The sequence below is a fragment of the Physella acuta genome, unplaced genomic scaffold (assembly GCF_028476545.2).
Source record: "Physella acuta isolate Inbredline_101_S28 unplaced genomic scaffold, ASM2847654v3 ptg001237l, whole genome shotgun sequence".
NCBI lineage: Eukaryota > Metazoa > Mollusca > Gastropoda > Physidae > Physella > Physella acuta.
In genome coordinates this window covers 647,287-671,537 of record NW_026732753.1, presented here as the reverse complement: position 1 = coordinate 671,537, position 24,251 = coordinate 647,287, and the positions used below count along the sequence as shown (strand labels likewise).

General features: G+C 43.9%; 1 protein-coding gene across 5 annotated transcripts in view; it reads right to left on the bottom strand.

The window, feature by feature from the left end:
* The window catches only part of LOC131957386 (uncharacterized), an 81,182-nt gene that overhangs the window by 51,189 nt on the left and 5,742 nt on the right, over positions 1-24,251 (bottom strand). The window contains exon 1 of one of the 5 annotated variants that reach the window (XM_059322167.1): positions 2,974-3,314. The exons of 2 other annotated variants lie outside the window; for them this stretch is intronic. The gene's annotated coding sequence lies outside the window, so the exon portion shown is untranslated. Of the gene's footprint in view, positions 1-2,973; positions 3,315-24,251 lie in introns of those variants that run through there. 2 more of the 5 variants (XM_059322171.1, XM_059322168.1) reach the window with 2 other exon arrangements.

Sequence of the window (24,251 nt, the reverse complement as noted above, 5' to 3'; positions counted from 1 at the left end):
AGTGGCCAGAATCGCTCCTTAAAAACTTCATGAAAGGTCAGATATTTTAACGCTGACCTCTCAAAACTATCGATTTTCTCTTGATTGATCTCGACATTGACAGAAAAAGAGGGCGCAAAATAGAAAGCAACACTTGTCAATGGTTCTCAACACCCCTCACTCGACCACTGCTAGGGGAGCATTCAGTCCAAACACCTCACTGCTAGGGGAGCATTCAGTCCAAACACCTCACACGATCACTGCTAGGGGAGCATTCAGTCCAAACACCTCACACGATCACTGCTAGGGGAGCATTCAGTCCAAACACCTCACTCGACCACTGCTAGGGGAGCATTCAGTCCAAACACCTCACTGCTAGGGGAGCATTCAGTCCAAACACCTCACACGATCACTGCTAGGGGAGCATTCAGTCCAAACACCTCACACGATCACTGCTAGGGGAGCATTCAGTCCAAACACCTCACTGCTAGGGGAGCATTCAATCCAAACACCTCACTGCTAGGGGAGCATTCAGTCCAAACACCTCACTAGACCACTGCTAGGGGAGCATTCAATCCAAACACCTCACACGATAACTGCTAGGGGAGCATTCAGTCTGTCCGGCTGTCAACAACACGACCGTCCGGCTGTCAACAACTTGACCGTCCGGTTGTCAACAACACGACCGTCCGGCTGTCAACAATATCAGCATCCCGGCTGTCAACAACAACAACACCTTTGCCGTGACCCCATACACTACAGTGAACGAAGAAAGACGAGCTTTATGCCCACGACCATGGTATCCCCAGCGCGACCAACCAGCCAACACATCACGCGACCAACGAATGGTGCCAAGGCCACGAATGATAACCCTCACTTGTTTGTTGGCAAAAACTAACCTTGAGGAAAAAACCGCTGGGTACAGGTTTTCTTAGTCACCTGTCAGGTAAAACTACCGGGGAACAAAGTATTGGGCTCTGTGGGAAAAGTAGTCCACACAAACATACTCATGTAGAGGGTCACCACTGGCTGTGACGGGGTCACCACTGGCCGTGACGGGGTCACCACTGGCCGTGACGGGGTCACCACTGGCCGTAGCGGGGTCACCACTAGCCGTAGCGGGGTCACCACTAGCCGTAGCGGGGTCACCACTAGCCGTAGCGGTGACCTGCGAGAGTGACGGTGCTGCAGGTATTACATGTGATCTAGTGTCACCAGCTGATGTGGTGATCTAGTGTCACCAGCTGATGTGGTGATCTAGTGTCACCAGCTGATGTGGTGATCAAGTGTCACCAGCTGATGTGGTGATCAAGTATCACCAGCTGATGTGGTGATCTAGTGTCACCAGCTGATATCGTGATCTAGTGTCACCAGCTGATATGGTGATCTAGTGTCACCAGCTGATATGGTGATCTAGTGTCACCAGCTGATGTGGTGATCTAGTGTCACCAGCTGATGTGGTGATCAAGTATCACCAGCTGATATCGTGGTCTAGTGTCACCAGCTGATGTGGTAATCTAGTGTCACCAGCTGATGTGGTGATCTAGTGTCACCAGCTGATATCGTGATCTAGTGTCACCAGCTGATGTGGTGATCTAGTGTCACCAGCTGATATGGTGATCTAGTGTCACCAGCTGATGTGGTGATCTAGTGTCACCAGCTGATGTGGTGATCAAGTATCACCAGCTGATATCGTGGTCTAGTGTCACCAGCTGATGTGGTAATCTAGTGTCACCAGCTGATGTGGTGATCTAGTGTCACCAGCTGATATCGTGATCTAGTGTCACCAGCTGATGTGGTGATCTAGTGTCACCAGCTGATGTGATCTAGTGTCACCAGCTGATATGGTGATCTAGTGTCACCAACTGATGTGGTGATCTAGTGTCACCAGCTGATGTGGTGATGTGGTGGAGCTGTCCCAAACCGCCGAGAACCAGACCAGGATCTGGGACATTGTTGTTCCATCCACCTTGACCTGCCGGCCAGATGACTCATGTACGTGTGATATCTAGCCTAGCCAAGGGTTGGGTGTGCGATCGATGCGACGATTCTCAGACGTCACTTGTACATTCATCACAAACATCCACTCCCGCTGGGCTCGTCATTAAGTATGCCATTCCTGATTGGGTTGGTGCGGGAGGCGGGGGGGGGGGGATAACATAACGCCTACAACAATGCTGAAACACAAAAGTGCAACTCGTTTTTGTCTGGAAACAATAATCGTCGGAGATTTGGATTGGTTGGAACAAAGGATGTTGTCCGAATGGCGAGAAGTAAAAATGTCATGTTGCGAAAATATGTGCTGATAACAGCCGGCTAGTTCCGCGTGTGACCGTGTGCTACCGGCTAGATCCGTGTGACATGCTAGAGTGCACGTCCACACAGATGGCCACTCCCGCTGGCATCAGCTGGTCTAGGGGTCACATAGCTCCCATACCTGTACAACCTGTGCAGGTAGATTTCCCACTGCACCAGGTAAACACCACTACACAGAGAATCTTACAGACCAGCACACGATGAGGCCAGCACATGATGAAACATGTGGCCTGTCTGTCGACATTCGTTACTAATGGCAAATAACAGTAACCCTGGTCAACGGTAGACCAACATATGGACTGTGGTCTAGGTTGACCATCACATGGACTGTGGTCTAGGTTGACCATCACATGGACTGTGGTCTACAGCAGACCATCACATGGACTGTGGTCTACAGCAGACCATCACCATGGACTGTGGTCTACAGCCAACCATCACATGGACTGTGGTCTACAGCAGACCATCATATGGACTGTGGTCTACAGCAGACCATCACCATGGACTGTGGTCTACAGCAGACCATCACATGGGTATTTGCCAACACAAACAACATTTAACGATAGAATGTCCAAGGGAAGGGGGTTAATACTAATGTAATGACATTACCATAGTATCTAGATAATTATCTATCATCTAAATTCTAATTTCACAAAGGGGGAAAAATCAAATTCCACTTACGTAATTCCACAAACCACTCTAGCACCTCGGGTGGTAAACATTAAACACTCCCCCCTCCCCCAGCTGGTAAACAAAGCTCACAACCTACACAGCACAGAATAACAAATCCGATCTATAAATATCCTGCGCTATGATAGTAAATTATCCAAGTGTTCGATGCGCGAGCCAATCAAATGCGTGCAGAAAACAACAACAACAACACGCTGACGTCACGGACTGATCTTCTGACAAGATGCACTCACTACACCAGCAAGCTATCCATGAAAGAAACCAATCTAGCCCTATGAACGAGTTATCCGTTTATCCACATGTTTGGGAATCCAAATGGGAATCCAGCTAGCATTGGGCTAGAAAAACGGGACTGATTCACAGACAGGCGACCCCCTCTCTCTCTCTCGCTTGCCTACAGCTGGTTGTTTTCGCCGAGCCAGCTGTATCCTAGACTGCTGGCTCAAGCAAATTCGCCATATCGCTAGCTAGCACAGCGCACTCACTTCATCTGACAATGGGGATCCTTAGACCAAATTTAATCTACTTGAAATACAGCCCCACCACTCTTACACGTCATCGGAGATTAATAATTCAATAGAAAAAAATTGTTCTTAACAAACTATCGTTATAATAGTGCTAACATAAGTATAGCGGGTTATAGTGTTAAATCCATGATTACAATAGATCGTCTTTTGAATTTAACGGATCATAGTTTGCTGTATGAGCCATAGTGAACTCTTAAGTAGACATGTCCCCCTTGTTTAAGTCGACCCCTCATTATAAAGTACTGTCGTCGTCACCCCCTCCCCCTTACACCATACACCTGTATATACATGTCATGCTGACCAAAAAAGGACGTCCATTGTTAACCAACATAACAACAGCCCAATTGTCCAATTTAAACTTCACAGATATGCTAAATTATCACAGCTAGGCTTTAACACGCACTCGTGTTTTTGTACACATGGAATATTTAAGTCTACAAACACACATGTGCTCTGTTTTTGTACACATGGAATATTTAAGTCTACAAACACACATGTGCTCTGTTTTTGTACACATGGAATATTTAAGTCTACGAACACACAGGTGCTGTTTTTGTACACATGGAATATTTAAGTCTACAAACACACAGGTGCTGTTTTTGTACACATGGAATATTTAAGTCTACAGAACAAACACACAGGTGCTCTGGAACTATCAGAACACTTTAATATCACCTTACTGGAACTATCAGAACACTTTCATATCACACCTTACTGGAACTATCAGAACACTTTCACATCACACCTTACTGGAACTATCAGAACACTTTCACATCACACCTTACTGGGACTATCAGAACACTTTCACATATCACCTTACTGGAACCATCAGAACACTTTCATATCACCTTACTGGAACTATCAGAACACTTTTATATCACCTTACTGGAACTATCAGAACACTTTTTTATCACCTTACTGGAACTATCAGAACACTTTCATATCACCTTACTGGAACTATCAGAACACTTTCACATCACACCTTACTGGAACTATCAGAACACTTTCATATCACCTTACTGGAACTATCAGAACACTTTCATATCACCTTACTGGAACTATCAGAACACTTTTATATCACCTTACTGGAACTATCAGAACACTTTCACATCACACCTTACTGGAACTATCAGAACACTTTCATATCACCTTACTGGAACTATCAGAACACTTTCACATCACACCTTACTGGAACTATCAGAACACTTTCATATCACCTTACTGGAACTATCAGAACACTTTCACATCACACCTTACTGGAACTATCAGAACACTTTCACATCACACCTTACTGGAACTATCAGAACACTTTCATATCACCTTACTGGAACTATCAGAACACTTTCACATCACACCTTACTGGAACTATCAGAACACTTTCACATCACACCTTACTGGAACTATCAGAACACTTTCATATCACCTTACTAGAACTATCAGAACACTTTCATATCACACCTTACTGGAACTATCAGAACACTTTCATATCACCTTACTGGAACTATCAGAACACTTTCACATCACACCTTACTGGAACTATCAGAACACTTTCACATCACACCTTACTGGAACTATCAGAACACTTTCACATCACACCTTACTGGAACTATCAGAACACTTTCATATCACCTTACTGGAACTATCAGAACACTTTCATATCACACCTTACTGGAACTATCAGAACACTTTCACATCACACCTTACTGGAACTATCAGAACACTTTCACATATCACCTTACTAGAACTATCAGAACACTTTCACATCACACCTTACTGGAACTATCAGAACACTTTCACATAACACCTTACTAGAACTATCAGAACACTTTAATATCACCTTACTGGAACTATCAGAACACTTTCATATCACACCTTACTGGAACTATCAGAACACTTTCACATCACACCTTACTGGAACTATCAGAACACTTTCACATATCACCTTACTAGAACTATCAGAACACTTTCACATCACACCTTACTGGAACTATCAGAACACTTTCACATATCACCTTACTAGAACTATCAGAACACTTTCACATCACACCTTACTGGAACTATCAGAACACTTTCACATAACACCTTACTGGAACTATCAGAACACTTTAATATCACCTTACTGGAACTATCAGAACACTTTAATATCACCTTACTGGAACTATCGGAACACTTTTATATCACCTTACTGGAACTATCAGAACACTTTCACATCACACCTTACTGGAACTATCAGAACACTTTCACATCACACCTTACTGGAACTATCAGAACACTTTCACATATCACCTTACTAGAACTATCAGAACACTTTCACATCACACCTTACTGGAACTATCAGAACACTTTCACATAACACCTTACTGGAACTATCAGAACACTTTAATATCACCTTACTGGAACTATCAGAACACTTTAATATCACCTTACTGGAACTATCGGAACACTTTTATATCACCTTACTGGAACTATCAGAACACTTTCACATCACACCTTACTGGAACTATCAGAACACTTTCACATCACACCTTACTGGAACTATCAGCACCACAACACTTTTTACACCCCAGCCCTCCCCCACCCACCGTCTCCCCACCCCCACACAGTGAATTATCGACCACCAATCACAGGAGGCTGTCAGTCACGTAGACAATATTTCACCGAAAGCCTGGGCACTGGGCGGTTTTCTAACGGACGGACAGCTCTACTGGCCAACTGTCCTACTGGCCAACTGTCCTACTAGCCAACAGACCAACTGTCCTACTGGTCAATAGACCAACTGTCCTACTGGTCAACTGTCCTCCTGGTCAACAGACCAACTGTCCTACTGGTCAACAGTCCTACTGGTCAACTGTCCTACTGGCCAACAGTCCTACTGGTCAACTGTCCTACTGGCCAACAGACCAACTGTCCTACTGGCCAACTGTCCTACTGGTCAACTGTCCTACTGGCCAACTGTCCTACTGGCCAACAGACCAACTGTCCTACTGGCCAAGTGTCCTACTGGCCAAGTGTCCTACTGGTCAACTGTCCTACTGGCCAACAGACCAACTGTCCTTCTGGCCAACAGTCCTACTGGCCAACTGTTCTACTGGCCAATTGTCCTACTGACTAATAGACCAACTGTATCACTGGTCAACAGTCTCATCTGGATTAAGAACGTCAGTCATTTCGCCCATACCACAACCAGCAGTTAGAAAATGCCTTGGCCTAGGGCCAGCTTAATATCCCCCACATAACGTGCACTGTTATTATCGTCTAGTACATAAACATAGAAAAAACAGCGATTATAATGTCTGAAGAGGTTATGTAACTGCAGCCTAGACATGTATGAGGAAATCAATCAAGTTTTCCCCCAAGTTTCATTATTCCACACTTAATTGGCTTTCTTGTAGGTACACAAACACATGAGTTAGATGGCAGGGAAAACTGTCGCATTTTACACAAACGGCAGCTGAACTAATTCCGAGAAGGATTCACAGCAAAGTTAAATTATTTAATATTACGGAATAAATATATAGATCTGTCACTTCCAATATACACTTACTCACTTCAACGTGTTTTAACAAGTTAAGTGACTGAATTCACCTACCACTAGCTGACCAGTGGCTGGATTCACCTACCACTAACTGACCAGTGCTGGATTCACCTAACATTAACTGACCAGTGGCTGGATTCACCTACCACTAACTGACCAGTGGCTGGATTCACCTACCACTAACTGACCAGTGGCTGGATTACACTGCAACTAGCTGACCAGTGGCTGGATTCACCTACCACTAACTGACCAGTGGCTGGATAACACTATCATTAACTGACCAGTGGCTGGATTCACCTACCACTAACTGACCAGTGGCTGGATTACACTATCATTAACTGACCAGTGGCTGGATTCACCTACCACTAACTGACCTGTGGCTGGATTACACTATCATTAACTGACCAGTGGCTGGATTCACCTACCACTAACTGACCAGTGGCTGGATTCACCTACCACTAACTGACCAGTGGCTGGATTCACCTAACATTAACTGACCAGTGGCTGAATTCACCTACCACTAACTGACCAGTGGCTGGATTACACTATCATTAACTGACCAGTGGCTGGATTCACCTACCACTAACTGACCAGTGGCTGGATTACACCATCATTAACTGACCAGTGGCTGGATTCACCTACCACTAACTGACCAGTGGCTGGATTCACCTACCACTAACTGACCAGTGGCTGGATTCACCTACCACTAACTGACCAGTGGCTGGATTACACTATCATTAACTGACCAGTGGCTGGGTTCACCTACCATTCACTGACCAGTGGCTGGATTCACCTACCACTAACTAACCAGTGGCTGGATTCACCTACCACTAACTGACCAGTGGCTGGATTACACTGCAACTAGCTGACCAGTGGCTGGATTCACCTACCACTAACTGACCAGTGGCTGGATTACACTATCATTAACTGACCAGTGGCTGGGTTCACCTACCATTCACTGACCAGTGGCTGGATTACACTGCAACTAGCTGACCAGTGGCTAGGTTCACCTACCACTAACTGACCAGTGGCTGGATTCACCTACCACTAACTGACCAGTGGCTGGATTCACCTAACATTAACTGACCAGTGGTTGGATTCACCTACCACTAACTGACCAGTGGCTGGATTCACCTACCACTAACTGACCAGTGGCTGGATTACACTGCAACTAGCTGACCAGTGGCTGGATTCACCTACCACTAACTGACCAGTGGCTGGATTACACTATCATTAACTGACCAGTGGCTGGGTTCACCTACCATTCACTGACCAGTGGCTGGATTCACCTACCACTAACTGACCAGTGGCTGGATTCACCTACCACTAACTGACCAGTGGCTGGATTCACCTACCACTAACTGACCAGTGGCTGGATTCACCTACCACTAACTGACCAGTGGCTGGATTCACCTACCACTAACTGACCAGTGGCTGGATTCACCTACCACTAGCTGACCAGTGGCTGGAGAGGCACGACGTTAAAAAACACCGATGGTGTAACTGTACTGTGACTTATTTCTTTCAGTTTAACAAGTCGACACATTCCTTCCCAAGTTACATTTAATGACACGCTTTGTAGGTCAATGTCTAGCCAGAGGTCAACTCATCTAGCCGGAGGTCAACTCATCTAGCCGGAGGTCAACTCATCTAGCCAGAGGTCAACTCATCTAGCCGGAAGTCAACTCATCTAGCCAGAGGTCAACTCATCTAACCAGAGGTCAACTCATCTAGCCGGAGATCAACTCATCTAACCAGAGGTCAACTCATCTTACCAGAGGTCAACTCATCTAACCAGAGGTCAACTCATCTAGCCAGAGGTCAACTCATCTAGCCAGAGATCAACTCATCTAGCCAGAGGTCAACTCATCTAGCCGGAAGTCAACTCATCTAGCCAGAGATCAACTCATCTAGCCAGAGGTCAACTCATCTAGCCAGAGGTCAACTCATCTAACCAGAGGTCAACTCATCTAGCCAGAGATCAACTCATCTAGCCAGAGGTCAACTCATCTAACCAGAGGTCAACTCATCTAGCCAGAGGTCAACTCATCTAGCCGGAGATCAACTCATCTAGCCGGAAGTCAACTCATCTAGCCAGAGGTCAACTCATCTAACCAGAGGTCAACTCATCTAGCCGGAGATCAACTCATCTAACCAGAGGTCAACTCATCTTACCAGAGGTCAACTCATCTAACCAGAGGTCAACTCATCTAGCCAGAGATCAACTCATCTAGCCAGAGGTCAACTCATCTAGCCGGAAGTCAACTCATCTAGCCAGAGATCAACTCATCTAGCCAGAGGTCAACTCATCTAGCCAGAGGTCAACTCATCTAACCAGAGGTCAACTCATCTAGCCAGAGATCAACTCATCTAGCCAGAGGTCAACTCATCTAACCAGAGGTCAACTCATCTAGCCAGAGGTCAACTCATCTAGCCGGAGATCAACTCATCTAGCCAGAGATCAACTCATCTAGCCAGAGATCAACTCATATAGCCAGAGGTCAACTCATCTAGCCAGAGGTCAACACATCTAGCCAGAGATTAACTCATCTAGCCAGAGATTAACTCATCTAGCAAGAGGTCAACTCATCTAGCCAGAGGTCATCTGACGCTATCACAGGCCAACAGACCGGTATGAGTGGAGCCCACCACAGCTCCAGATGGGATCAAGTGGGGCTCATCACTTCAACTCACTCTACAGATAGTCGGGGAGTGTCAGGCAGATAGATGGACCCACGATATCTGAGACCAGTTGAACTAATAGCAGAAATAATTCTTAAAGAGCAGCATTCAATCAGCGAGTAGTCGTCAGCGTAGAAGAATTCTGTATAATTTCACAAGACTTTTAGTATGCGTATGTCCAGTCAACATATCCCATGTTTATGGTAAACAAGAGGTCTGTCACATTTCCAATGCTAATCCAAGTCCACCGCTGTGCACTGGTTGCATATCTAACGAGCTAGAAGAATATCCAATACACGGGGCGAGGGCGGGGGTCAGGGCGAGGGACACAAGTCAAACAAAGACCATAAATTCAGGTGAATAATGACAACTATTCTTTTGATACATTCCCGCTGGCGATACCGGGTAAAAGAAAGCGTACACAGTCCTAGTTACATTGAGTTCTAAATTTAGTTCTATGCCGCTCCAATGAAGTAAAGGTTTATTTTTTATGTTGTTTCGCATTGTGTAGGTAAAGCTGTTTGTGAGGCTGTTACAGTGGCATATACTGGGGTGGGTCTAGTGAGAGATATACTTCTAATGAGAGATATGCATATACGTCTAATGAGATATGTAACTCTAACGAGATATACATGTAGGCCTACTTCTAATGTGAGATATGCATATATGTCTACATGTACTTCTAATGAGGAATATACATGTACTACTAATAAGAGACATGCGTGCACTTCCAGTCAGATATACACATGTACTTCTACTATAGAGTGACTGGCATAAGGGGGTAGAGTGAAATAAACTTTCTCGAATATTCTTATATAACACAACAGGGGATGGCAACTCAAGATTTAGACATGATTTTAATCCATTTTTAATTACTTAAACTTTTTAAGGTAGAATAGAATCTCGTAGAAAAAATAATTGCGCACCAAGTGAATGACAAACAATATCTGTATAATAGTGCGGAATATTAGTACTTTATAAATTCATAATATTTGTGTTTTTTTAAAAATCGGAAATAGCGTGAATTACTACTTCCGGTCAACGGAAATTACTCAAAATTCGATAGAAGGCGGAGAATTAGATCTTTTACTTACACGTGATTTTATTTTTCTATCTGAAATAGTACTCAAGTTATAGGCTTTTGAAAAATTGAAATTGAATCGCTGAAAAGTTGAAACAGAACTACAATTTTGCTATAATACTAATATAGGAAATTTCACCAAACTAGCTGTAACGGTATACAAGTTATCGTGTTCACAGACACAGACACACACACACACAGACAGACATACGGACAGAATTGCAAAACCCCGTTTTTCCGACTCGATTACGCATAAAACGCCTGAATTTTGATACACATGGATTTATTATTTTTGCCCGATTAAAATAAGTCCCTATACTTAGTATATGATAAGTACTGAGGTTTAAAACGGTGAAAACTTTCAAAATTTCATGGGATTTTTGTGCACGATTACAATACTTCCTCTATACTCTGTATACGAGAAAGTAAAAGGGGGTAAAACCAACGAAGTTTGTAGTACAAAATCAGTACTTAACAGTTTGTTTTACTCAAGCTACGATGTATCAAGTATACTTGTGATCTGCCTACAAACGCCCACAAAACCGTAGCCCTCTAGTGCAACCAACAGCAGACAAATGCTGATGAACTTTCCATCTCCGGCACCGACCTGCCAAGATAAAACAGGTAACCATAGACGCCATCTATTTCACAATCCTACAGGCCAGGGGTTCTAAGTCCTTGGTCTTGTGGACACACGCCAACTATTTCACAATCCTACAGGCCAGGGGTTCTAAGTCCTTGGTCGTGTGGACACACGCCATCTATTTCACAATCCTACAGGCCAGTGGTTCTAAGTCATTGGTCTTGTGGACACACGCCAACTTTTTCACAATCCTGTAGGCCAGTGGTTCTAAGTCATTGGTCTTGTGGACACACGCCAACTATTTCACAATCCTACAGGCCAGGGGTTCTAAGTCATTGGTCTTGTGGACACACGCCAACTATTTCACAATCCTACAGGCCAGTGGTTCTAAGTCATTTGTCTTGTGGACACACGCCAACTATTTCACAATCCTGTAGGCCAGTGGTTCTAAGTCATTGGTCTTGTGGACACACGCCAACTATTTCACAATCCTACAGGCCAGGGGTTCTAAGTCATTGGTCTTGTGGACACACGCCAACTATTTCACAATCCTGTAGGCCAGTGGTTCTAAGTCATTGGTCTTGTGGACACACGCCAACTATTTCACAATCCTGTAGGCCAGGGGTTCTAAGTCCTTGGTCTTTTGCGTACATTTTCATTCAACGTTTCTTTTTTATGAGTTATATGTTCAAGCACCATGGCCCACACAATAGCTAATAAATTCATATTGGGGCCAGTGGCTAATATATAATGGGGGCCACACGGGGCCAGTGGGCAACATCATGTTGAGAACCGCTACTTCTTAAGGCAGGCCGCGCGACTAGCTGCGAAAGACGCACCTGCGGTACGGCAACGTACCGACTCAACGTTAAAGATAGATCTTCGGAGGTAGGGAAACAGTTGTTTGCTTCACCTGACACGCACAGATAGGGATCAAATACAAGTGGGATCAAACATGTTACAACAGGGATAAAACATTACAAAAGTGGGATCAAACATGTTACAACAGGGATAAAACATTACAAAAGTAAGATAAAACATGTTACAACAGGGATAAAACATTACAAAAGTGGGATAAAACATGTTACAACAGGGATAAAACATTACAAAAGTAAGATAAAACATGTTACAACAGGGATAAAACATTACAAAAGTGAGATAAAACATGTTACAACAGAGAAAAAACATTACAAAAGTGGGATCAAACATGGTCACCAGAGATAAAACATGACAAAAGTGAGATAAAACATGGTACAAGTGAGAAAAAACATTACAAAAGTAAGATAAAACATGGTACAACAGAGATGTAACATTACAAAAGTAAGATAAAACATGGTACAAGTGAGAAAATCATAAAAAAGACTAGAGTTGGGTCCAGTAGTTGACAATCAGACAACCTGAGCCATTTAACACTACCTTAAGAGATAATGATGGGAGGACGCTTATGGTAGGACTGCTACACATTCCTTACACTAGGTGCTAACACCACGCTAATGGTAGGACTGCTACACATTCCTTACACTAGGTGCTAACACCACGCTACACTAGGCGCTAACAGCACGCTAATGGTAGGACTGCTACACATTCCTTACACTAGGTGCTAACACCACGCTTATGGTAGGACTGCTACACATTCCTTACACTAGGTGCTAACACCACGCTACACTAGGCGCTAACAGCACGCTAATGGTAGGACTGCTACACATTCCTTACACTAGGTGCTAACACCACGCTCATTACACTAGGTGCTAACGGCACGCTAATGGTAGGACTGCTACACATTCAATACACTAGGTGCTAACGGCACGCTAATGGTAGGACTGCTACACATTCATTACACTAGGTGCTAACACCACGCTAATGGTAGGACTGCTACACATTCATTACACTAGGTGCTAACAACACGCTAATTGTAGGACTGCTACACATTCATTACACTAGGTGCTAACACCGCGCTAAGGGTAGGACTGCTACACTCGTTACACTAGGTGCTAACACCACGCTAATGGTAGGACTGACACATTCCTTACACTAGGTGCTAACACCACGCTCATTACACTAGGTGCTAACGGCACGCTAATGGTAGGACTGCTACACATTCAATACACTAGGTGCTAACGGCACGCTAATGGTAGGACTGCTACACATTCATTACACTAGGTGCTAACACCACGCTAATGGTAGGACTGCTACACATTCATTAAACTAGGTGCTAACAACACGCTAATTGTAGGACTGCTACACATTCATTACACTAGGTGCTAACACCGCGCTAAGGGTAGGACTGCTACACTCGTTACACTAGGTGCTAACACCACGCTAATGGTAGGACTGCTACACATTCATTACACTAGGTGCTAACAACACGCTAATTGTAGGACTGCTACACATTCATTACACTAGGTGCTAACAACACGCTAATTGTAGGACTGCTACACATTCATTACACTAGGTGCTAACACCACGCTAATGGTAGGGCTGCTACACATTCATTACACTAGGTGCTAACACCACGCTACACTAGGTGCTAACACCACGCTACACTAGGTGCTAACACCACGCTACACTAGGTGCTAACACCACGCTACACTAGGTGCTAACACCACGCTACACTAGGTGCTAACAGCACGCTAATGGTAGGGCTGCAACACATTCATTACACTAGGTGCTAACACCACGCTACACTAGGTGCTAACAGCACGCTTATGGTAGGGCTGCAACACATTCATTATGTGTGCACTAGCTGACCTTAGTGGTGAGTTGGAAACAGCGTCACTTAATACATAAAAGGTCATCATCTACACATGTGTATGTGTGCACTAGCTGACCTTAGTGGTGAGTTAGATACAGCGTCACTTAACACATCAAAAGGTCATCATATCATCTACAAATGTGTATGTGTGCACTAGCTGACCTAAGCGGTGAGGTGGAAACAGCGTCAATCAACCTCATCGGGAGACAGCACGGCTATAGATTGGCGCCTTCAGATCGATCGTGGGGACTGGACAGCCTAATGGTTTACACGACACTAAGGACAGGACAGACCAATGGTTTACACGACAGTAGGGACAGGACAGCCTAATGGTTTACACGACAGTAGGGACTGGACAGCTCAATGGTTTACACGAGAGTAGGGACAGGACAGCCTAATGGTTTACACGACAGTAGGGACTGGACAGCTCAATGGTTTACACGACAGTAGGGACAGGACAGCTCAATGGTTTACACGACAGTAGGGACAGGACAGCCTAATGGTTTACACGACAGTAGGGACTGGACAGCTCAATGGTTTACACGACAGTAGGGACAGGACAGCCTAATGGTTTACACGACAGTAGGGACTGGACAGCTCAATGGTTTACACGACAGTAGGGACAGGACAGCCTAATGGTTTACACCAGGGGTCTCCAAAATACGGCCCGCGGTTACCGGAGAGAATATAGATAGTTCAGAGACATGTTAAAATACAGAAACACAGAATCGCAAGATTTACCAGATTTCACAGCAATAAGATGGCTAATTTGCGAGAAATTTTTCTGATCAGAGTATTTAAGTTAAGAAAGGAAATAGGTGACTTCCTTGAAAGTAAAGGCAAGCCACAAGCTGATCTACTTACTGTCTGATGAAGAGTGGGTATAGAAATTGGCCTCTGCTGCAAACATAACTAGTCATTTAAATTTTCTGAGCCTAAAACTACAAGAGATGGAAATTTAGTTTCTGATCTATACACCCACCTAAGGGCTTTCAGATCCAAACTTGTCATGTTTTGGAACAAGTACAAGCCAACAACTTACACACTCTCATTACGGCTGAAGCAACCACTGAGTTCCCCACGAGATCATCAAAGACTTCATTCAAGCTGCAGTTTCAATAGCGGTTTTCTGACTTGGATTCAAAGGCAGAAAAAAGTGAGACTGTTTCAGAACCCATTTGAAGCAAAATGTGGCCAGTTGCAAAGATGAACTGCAGCTGGAGGTCATTAGAGACACGTTCAAAGAAGGGTGGGTGGGTTTTTATAAGTTTTTGCAAAAGGAAGATTTTCCTAATATTAAAATGTTTGCATCAAAGTACCTTTCAAATTTTGGAACAAGATACCTGTGTATGTTCAAGATTGAAATACGTGAAGAAGAATTTGAGAGCAAACTTGGACCTCGGGGTGTTGTTGGAGGACACAGACAGTGTTTCTTTCAGACTTTTTTCTCCGGTGGGGGGGACACACTTGAAATTTGTATAGATTTCTATATAAATTATATTTTGTTAAGGGGAAGGTGGAGGTGGGGGGGGGGGGGCGCTACCACCCCGAAGAGATGTCTTGAAGAAACTCTGGCCTCCGAACTGATATTTGATAGTTAATGCGGCCCTCGGGCTGAAAAGTTTGGAGACCCCACGACAGTAGGGACAGGACAGCCTAATGGTTTCAAGTTGCCACAAACCTACCAAAGTTACCTGAACCTACCAAAGTTGCCACAACCTACCAAAGTTACCTGAACCTACCAAAGTTGCCCCAAACCTACCAAAGTTGCCACAAACCTACCAAAGTTACCTGAACCTACCAAAGTTGCCACAACCTACCAAAGTATCCACAAACCTACCAAAGTTGCCACAAACCTACCAACGTTGCCACAAACCTACCAAAATTGCCAAAAACCTAACAAAGTTACCTGAACCTACCAAAGTTGCCACAACCTACCAAAGTATCCACAAACCTACCAAAGTTGACCCAAACCTACCAAAGTTGCTACCATACCTATGAGGGCTACCTGGACTCGTACAAGCAGATAACGGTGAGGAAAACGATTCTCTCAGAGCTGAATTGTTGGCAAGTTGGCGAAACTTGTCAAAAGTCGGCGAGGTAAAAGCAGAAGGCCAAGTCTCAGGTTTCTTCCAGTTAACGAGTTTCTAGCGCCCTTGTTGCCATGGTACAGGCTGGTGCCATTACTGGCAGAGTGGAAGTAGGGGAGGCGTTGTAGCTCAGTCGACCAAAGGGAGACATTGTAGCTCAGTCGACCAAAGGGAGGCATTGTAGCTCAGTCGACAAAAGGGAGGCATTGTAGCTCAGTCGACAAAAGGGAGACATTGTAGCTCAGTCGACCAAAGGGAGGCATTGTAGCTCAGTCGACCAAAGGGAGGCATTGTAGCTCAGTCGACAAAAGGGAGACATTGTAGCTCAGTCGACCAAAGGGAGACATTGTAGCTCAGTCGACCAAAGGGAGGCATTGTAGCTCAGTCGACAAAAGGGAGGCATTGTAGCTCAGTCGACAAAAGGGAGGCATTGTAGCTCAGTCGACAAATGGGAGCTACACAGTTAATACATACAACATACGTGACACACACATATAACACACGTGACACATATACAACACAACTGATTCACACAATAGACACACACATACAACAAGCACTTAACACAAAGATACAACACGCACTTAACACAAAGATACAACACACTTAACACACACATACAACACTCGACACACATACAACACAACTGACACACACATACAACACACACTTAATACAACGATACAACACACACATAGATCTACAACACAACTGACAAACAAGCAGACCGCTTTAATATAGTACTGAGAATGGGCAAATACTATAGTCAGCGCTTAGTGCAGGAAGGTTAGAAGGCAGTCAGCACAGAGTTGAATAAAGCTGAATGGAGGCGGCTGTTCCATGGCGCTTAGAGGACGGGGGAAATCACATGTTCACTAAATCACCACAGGACGGGGGAATCACATGTTCACTAGACCACCACATGACGGGGGAAATCACATGTTCACTAGACCACCACAGGACGGGGAAATCACATGTACACTAGACCACCACAGGACGGGGAAATCACACGTTCACTAGACCACCACAGGACGGGGAAATCACACGTTCACTAGACCACCACAGGACGGGGGAATCACATGTTCACTAGACCACCACAGGACGGGGAAATCACATGTTCACTAGACCACCACAAGACGGGGGAATCACATGTTCACTAGACCACCACAGGACGGGGAAATCACATGTTCACTAGACCACCACAGGACGGGGAAATCACATGTTCACTAGACCACTACAGGACGGGAGGGGGGGGGGGGGAATCACATGTTCAATAGACCACCACAGGACGGGGAAATCAGACGTTCACTAGACCACCACAGGACGGGGAAATCACACGTTCACTAGACCACCACAGGACGGGGGAAATCACACGTTCACTAGACGATAACAGGACGGGGGGAATCACATGTTCAATAGACCACCACAGGACGGGGAAATCACACGTTCACTAGACCACCACAGGACGGGGAAATCACACGTTCACTAGACCACCACAGGACGGGGGAAATCACACGTTCACTAGACGACAACAGGACGAGTGAAATCACATGTTCAATAGACCACCACAGGACGGGGAAATCACACGTTCACTAGACGACAACAGGACGAGTGAAATCACATGTTCACTAGACCACCACAGGACGGGGAAATCACACGTTCACTAGACCACTACAGGACGAGTGAAATCACACGTTCACTAGACCACCACAGGACGAGTGAAATCACACATTCACTAGACGATAACAGGACGGGGGAAATCACACGTTCACTAGACCACCACAGGACGAGTGAAATCACACGTTCACTAGACGATAACAGGACAAGTGAAATCACACGTTCACTAGACGACAACAGGACGGGGGAAATCACACGTTCACTAGACGACAACAGGACGAGTGAAATCACACGTTCACTAGACCACCACAAGGTCACAGTGTACGCTCAGATAGATCCGGAACAATGAGTTATTTACAACAAATAGGACACACGGTAATGGATGAGTAAGGCGGTCCACCATTACATGAAGACACTGAATATGGGACTGGCGTTAATGAAAGTTTACATATCTTTGCTGAAGTTGCGTTAGATTTAGGGGTAAAGTGCAGCGTTAAGAGTTTAACGAGTAAGTGAATTCAAGTGACCCTAAGAGTTTAGCATTATAAACATTGAGTAAATGAACCAAGTGAATCTCCTCCACCCTACACTAGGCCCGCACCATTACCAGCTTCTTTAAGTTCAAGTCGACTGATTTTCAAGTTAAATAAGCTTTTAACACCAATTTATTTATTTTTTATTATCCTTCCTGTTATTAAACAATATTTATAAAGTATAAATACACTTTTCTTACTTTAAAAAAAAAGCACGTAACAAAAAAAAAGTGGGGTGACATTTTCTGTAATATAGAAAATGGAGAAAATTGCTTTGAGAAACGAACAATTTGAAATGTGAGCAATGTTACGGGACGAATTACTAGTATATCAACCGTGACTGTCACGTATGTTAGAACATCACACTGGACAACCCGCAAAATGTACACGTATGTTGGACCTTACACTGGACAACCCGCAAAATGTACACGTATGTTGGACCTTACACTGGACAACCCGCAAAATGTACACGTATGTTGGACCTTACACTGGACAACCCGCAAAATGTACACGTATGTTACACCTTACACTGGACCAACCCGCCATCTGTACACAGCCATACAGCTAGGATGTTTGACTATCACACTGACCTATCAATGTACACAGCCACACAGCTAGGATGTTTGACTATTTTACTGGGTCAGGTCTAAGAGGAAACAAGTGTGTACCCCATCTACTGGTTCCACTCGAGTGACTCCTGGGAAAAACCCGTGACTAGAAACATAATAAAACCAGAGCAGCGCTACAATTTGCTTTCGCCTTTTTAATACCGTCCGTTTGTGTTGATTGAATTTCTGAGACGTGTATTGGGGTGGCTGAGTGTGTTACTTTGGGTAAAGGTGTGAGTGGGTGGGGGGGGGGGGGGGGGTATCAGAATGTATAACACAGTTGACTTAAGATTGTTACACTACTCAGCTAAATGGGGAAGGTTATAGCATGTATGGTGTCAAATGTGACAGTGTCAGGTTGTCACACATGTGACAGTGTCAAGTTGTCACACATGTGACAGTGTCAGGTTGTCATACATGTGACAGTGTCAGGTTGTCATACATGTGACAGTGTCAGGTTGTCATACATGTGACAGTGTCAGGTTGTCACACATGTGACAGTGTCAGGTTGTCATATATGTGACAGTGTCAGGTTATAATACATGTGACAGTGTCAGGTTGTCATACATGTGTCAGTGTCAGGTTGTCACACATGTGACAGTGTCAGGTTGTCATACAATAGTGCAAATGTTGCAGAAAGTTGTGAAACTACTCTAGGATGGAACAATGTTTCACCTAAGCTACCTGTCTGTCTAGCACTTACGAGATAATGTGTAGCCCACGCCTCTAAACAATGCTGACACAACAAGAGGTGGAAACATGGACATATAGTTTCTGCTTGTCTACAGTCGTGTAGGCACAGCTTCGTCTGCTGCTGGGGGATATTGATGTGGTAGACCTTGGGTTGGTTACCTGCAGGTGACCACCATGTAACCTGTGGTAGACCTTGGGTTGGTTACCTGCAGGTGACCACCATGTAACCTGTGGTAGACCTTGGGTTGGTTACCTGCAGGTGACCACCGTGTAACCTGTGGTAGACCTTGGGTTGGTTACCTGCAGGTGACCACCGTGTAACCTGTGGTAGACCTTGGGTTGGTTACCTGCAGGTGACCACCGTGTAACCTGTGGTAGACCTTGGGTTGGTTACCTGCAGGTGACCACCGTGTAACCTGTGGTAGACCTTGGGTTGGTTACCTGCAGGTGACCACCATGTAACCTGTGGTAGACCTTGGGTTGGTTACCTGCAGTTTGTATCAGTGACAACAAAGAGTGTAACCTCTGTACCATCATGCACCCCTCCCCCTCCATCTTCACCTGAAGAGTTCACTGACCTGACAAGGTGAGCCGGCACCCTACTCTATCTTAAATACTTGCAATGTGGGAACAACAAGAACTTCTGACAGCTAAATTAGCTGCGCGTTAGCTGAAGGTCAGACCATGACCTCACCAATGGCACCTGGTTCTAATGAGATGCGTGTAACAGTATCAGCCCATCTTGACCTATTTGTGGGCTACAGCCGGGAGACCCCATCATCCCAGTCGGGGTAAGGCAGGGGTCATAACCCCGAATCCACTTTTCAACAGGATCCGCTTGTGGGTGTACATTAAAACCCACTATTACACAGAACGATGATAAGAACATCTCAGACCACAACACAAGAAAATCTCATTTTTAATGTTCAAATCTAACATAGTGTTCAAAAGTTACAGTAGATAACAAAAGTTACAGTAGCTAACAAAAGATATCAAGGTGGTGGCGATCACTCGATCAGCCAAGTGATATGGTGTTCACGGTTGTCGATACTCTGTTGAGTGTCATTATAAAGGAATATTACCCGTAGATATAAGGCTTTCGGGTATAAAGCAAACTTTTAGTCGATATGTTGTCTCAAGAGTTACAGCTTAGCCAGTGTGTGTATATATATATATATATATATATATATATATATATATATATATATATATATATATATATATATATATATATATATATATATATATATATATATATATATATATATATACATGTATATATACATATATATATGTATTTATATTTATATATATATATATAACGAAATGTTTTTATAACTTAAGTACAGGCCAATATCTAAATAAGCTTAAGCGTGAAGAAAACAAAATTAGCATAAAACCTTTATAATAAGATTTTAGTTGCACTACTAAAATAAAGAGAACAAACAAACAAGTCCCTAAGCTATAATAACGAAACAAAAAAGTATAAGTGCCAGTCTCTGAACGAATAGACGATGTTTACGTTTATTTTCTTATGTGTTTTTTATGTAATCTCGCAACGCATTCTTCGCACCGAAGGTTTGTGCCAAGAAATAGGATCGGCAGGGGAAGCTACTGAATTATTTCTTTTGCACAAATTATTTTAACAGGGTTACTTCCCATTGACTTCCCAAAAACCTCATGAGCACTGACCAGTCAAAGAAATATTCTTAACGATTGGCTATTATTAATCTAAATAGGATATATCTAAAAATGAATTATATAATTAATGTGATAGGTTTTAACATGAGTTAATTAAAATCTTGGTGTCTTTCTGAATTGGGGGGGGGGGGGGGTAAGATGGAAGATAGTTGGCCTACATAGATCTAAACTCTCTAGAAATTATTCAGACTCCAGCAACACAGATGATTGTAACAATAAGCATGAACTAAGCAATCCATGCACAAAAACCTTGAGGTTACAAGCAATAATAGTTTCCTGTAACTGGTATATGTCAATCAGACATACCTACATAATCCTAGAGATCATTCAGATATCTTAGACCAGAAGCCTAACCTTGAGTGGGGGAATATCATGTCAACTTAATACATAATTAAGAGTGTAGCCTACAGCTGATCCAGTTTTACTTAAATAATTATGTACACAATGAAATAACCCTACCTATTGACCTGATTATCACATGTGTGAATCAGAAACAGGCTGGGTAGAAAGTGTGAATCAGAAACAGGCTGGGTAGAAAGTGTGAATCAGAAACAGACTGAGTAGAAAGTGTGAATCAGAAACAGACTGTGTAGAAAGTGTGAATCAGAAACAGACTGAGTAGAAAGTGTGAATCAGAAACAGACTGAGTAGAAAGTGTGAATCAGAAACAGACTGTGTAGAAAGTGTGAATCAGAAACAGGCTGGGTAGAAAGTGTAAATCAGAAACAGGCTGGGTAGAAAGTGTGAATCAGAAACAGGCTTGGTAGAAAGTGTGAATCAGAAACAGGCTGGGTAGAAAGTGTGAACCTAAAACAGGCTGGGTAGAAAGTGTAAATTAGAAACAGGCTTGCTTGGGAAGTGTGAACCAGAAACAGGCTGGGTAGAAAGTGTGAATCAGAAACAGGCTGGGTAGAAAGTGTGAACCTAAAACAGGCTGGGTAGAAAGTGTGAATCAGAAACAGGCTGGGTAGAAAGTGTGAACCAGAAACAGGCTTGGTAGAAAGTGTAAATTAGAAACAGGCTTGATTGGGAAGTGTGAACCAGAAACAGGCTGGGTAGAAAGTGTGAATCAGAAACAGGCTGGGTAGAAAGTGTGAATCAGAAACAGGCTGGGTAGAAAGTGTGAATCAGAAACAGGCTGGGTAGAAAGTGTGAATCAGAAACAGGCTGGGTAGAAAGTGTGAACCAGAAACAGGCTGGGTAGAAATTGTGAATCAGAAACAGGCTGGGTAGAAAGTGTGAATTAGAAACAGGCTTGATTGGGAAGTGTGAACCAGAAACAGGCTGGGTAGAAAGTGTGAATCAGAAACAGGCTGGGTAGAAAGTGTGAACCTAAAACAGGCTGGGTAGAAAGTGTGAATCAGAAACAGGCTGGGTAGAAAGTGTGAACCAGAAACAGGCTTGGTAGAAAGTGTAAATTAGAAACAGGCTTGATTGGGAAGTGTGAACCAGAAACAGGCTGGGTAGAAAGTGTAAATTAGAAACAGGCTTGATTGGGAAGTGTGAATCAGAAACAGACTGAGTAGAAAGTGTGAATCAGAAACAGACTGAGTAGAAAGTGTGAATCAGAAACAGGCTGGGTAGAAAGTGATAATCAGAAACAGGCTGGGTAGAAAGTGTGAATCAGAAACAGGCTTGGTAGAAAGTGTGAATCAGAAACAGGCTGGGTAGAAAGTGTGAACCTAAAACAGGCTGGGTAGAAAGTGTAAATTAGAAACAGGCTTGCTTGGGAAGTGTGAACCAGAAACAGGCTGGGTAGAAAGTGTGAATCAGAAACAGGCTGGGTAGAAAGTGTGAACCTAAAACAGGCTGGGTAGAAAGTGTGAACCTAAAACAGGCTGGGTAGAAAGTGTGAATCAGAAACAGGCTGGGTAGAAAGTGTGAACCAGAAACAGGCTTGGTAGAAAGTGTAAATTAGAAACAGGCTTGATTGGGAAGTGTGAACCAGAAACAGGCTGGGTAGAAAGTGTGAATCAGAAACATGCTGGGTAGAAAGTGTGAATCAGAAACAGGCTGGGTAGAAAGTGTGAATCAGAAACAGGCTGGGTAGAAAGTGTGAACCAGAAATAGGCTGGGTAGAAATTGTGAATCAGAAACAGGCTTGGTAGAAAGTGTAAATTAGAAACAGGCTTGATTGGGAAGTGTGAACCAGAAACAGGCTGGGTAGAAAGTGTGAATCAGAAACAGGCTGGGTAGAAAGTGTGAACCTAAAACAGGCTGGGTAGAAAGTGTGAATCAGAAACAGGCTGGGTAGAAAGTGTGAACCAGAAACAGGCTTGGTAGAAAGTGTAAATTAGAAACAGGCTTGATTGGGAAGTGTGAACCAGAAACAGGCTGGGTAGAAAGTGTGAATCAGAAACAGGCTGGGTAGAAAGTGTGAATCAGAAACAGACTGTGTAGAAAGTGTGAATCAGAAACAGGCTGGGTAGAAAGTGTGAATCAGAAACAGACTGAGTAGAAAGTGTGAATCAGAAACAGACTGAGTAGAAAGTGTGAATCAGAAACAGACTGTGTAGAAAGTGTGAATCAGAAACAGGCTGGGTAGAAAGTGTAAATCAGAAACAGGCTGGGTAGAAAGTGTGAATCAGAAACAGGCTTGGTAGAAAGTGTGAATCAGAAACAGGCTGGGTAGAAAGTGTGAACCTAAAACAGGCTGGGTAGAAAGTGTGAATCAGAAACAGGCTGGGTAGAAAGTGTGAACCAGAAACAGGCTTGGTAGAAAGTGTAAATTAGAAACAGGCTTGATTGGGAAGTGTGAACCAGAAACAGGCTGGGTAGAAAGTGTGAATCAGAAACAGGCTGGGTAGAAAGTGTGAATCAGAAACAGGCTGGGTAGAAAGTGTGAATCAGAAACAGGCTGGGTAGAA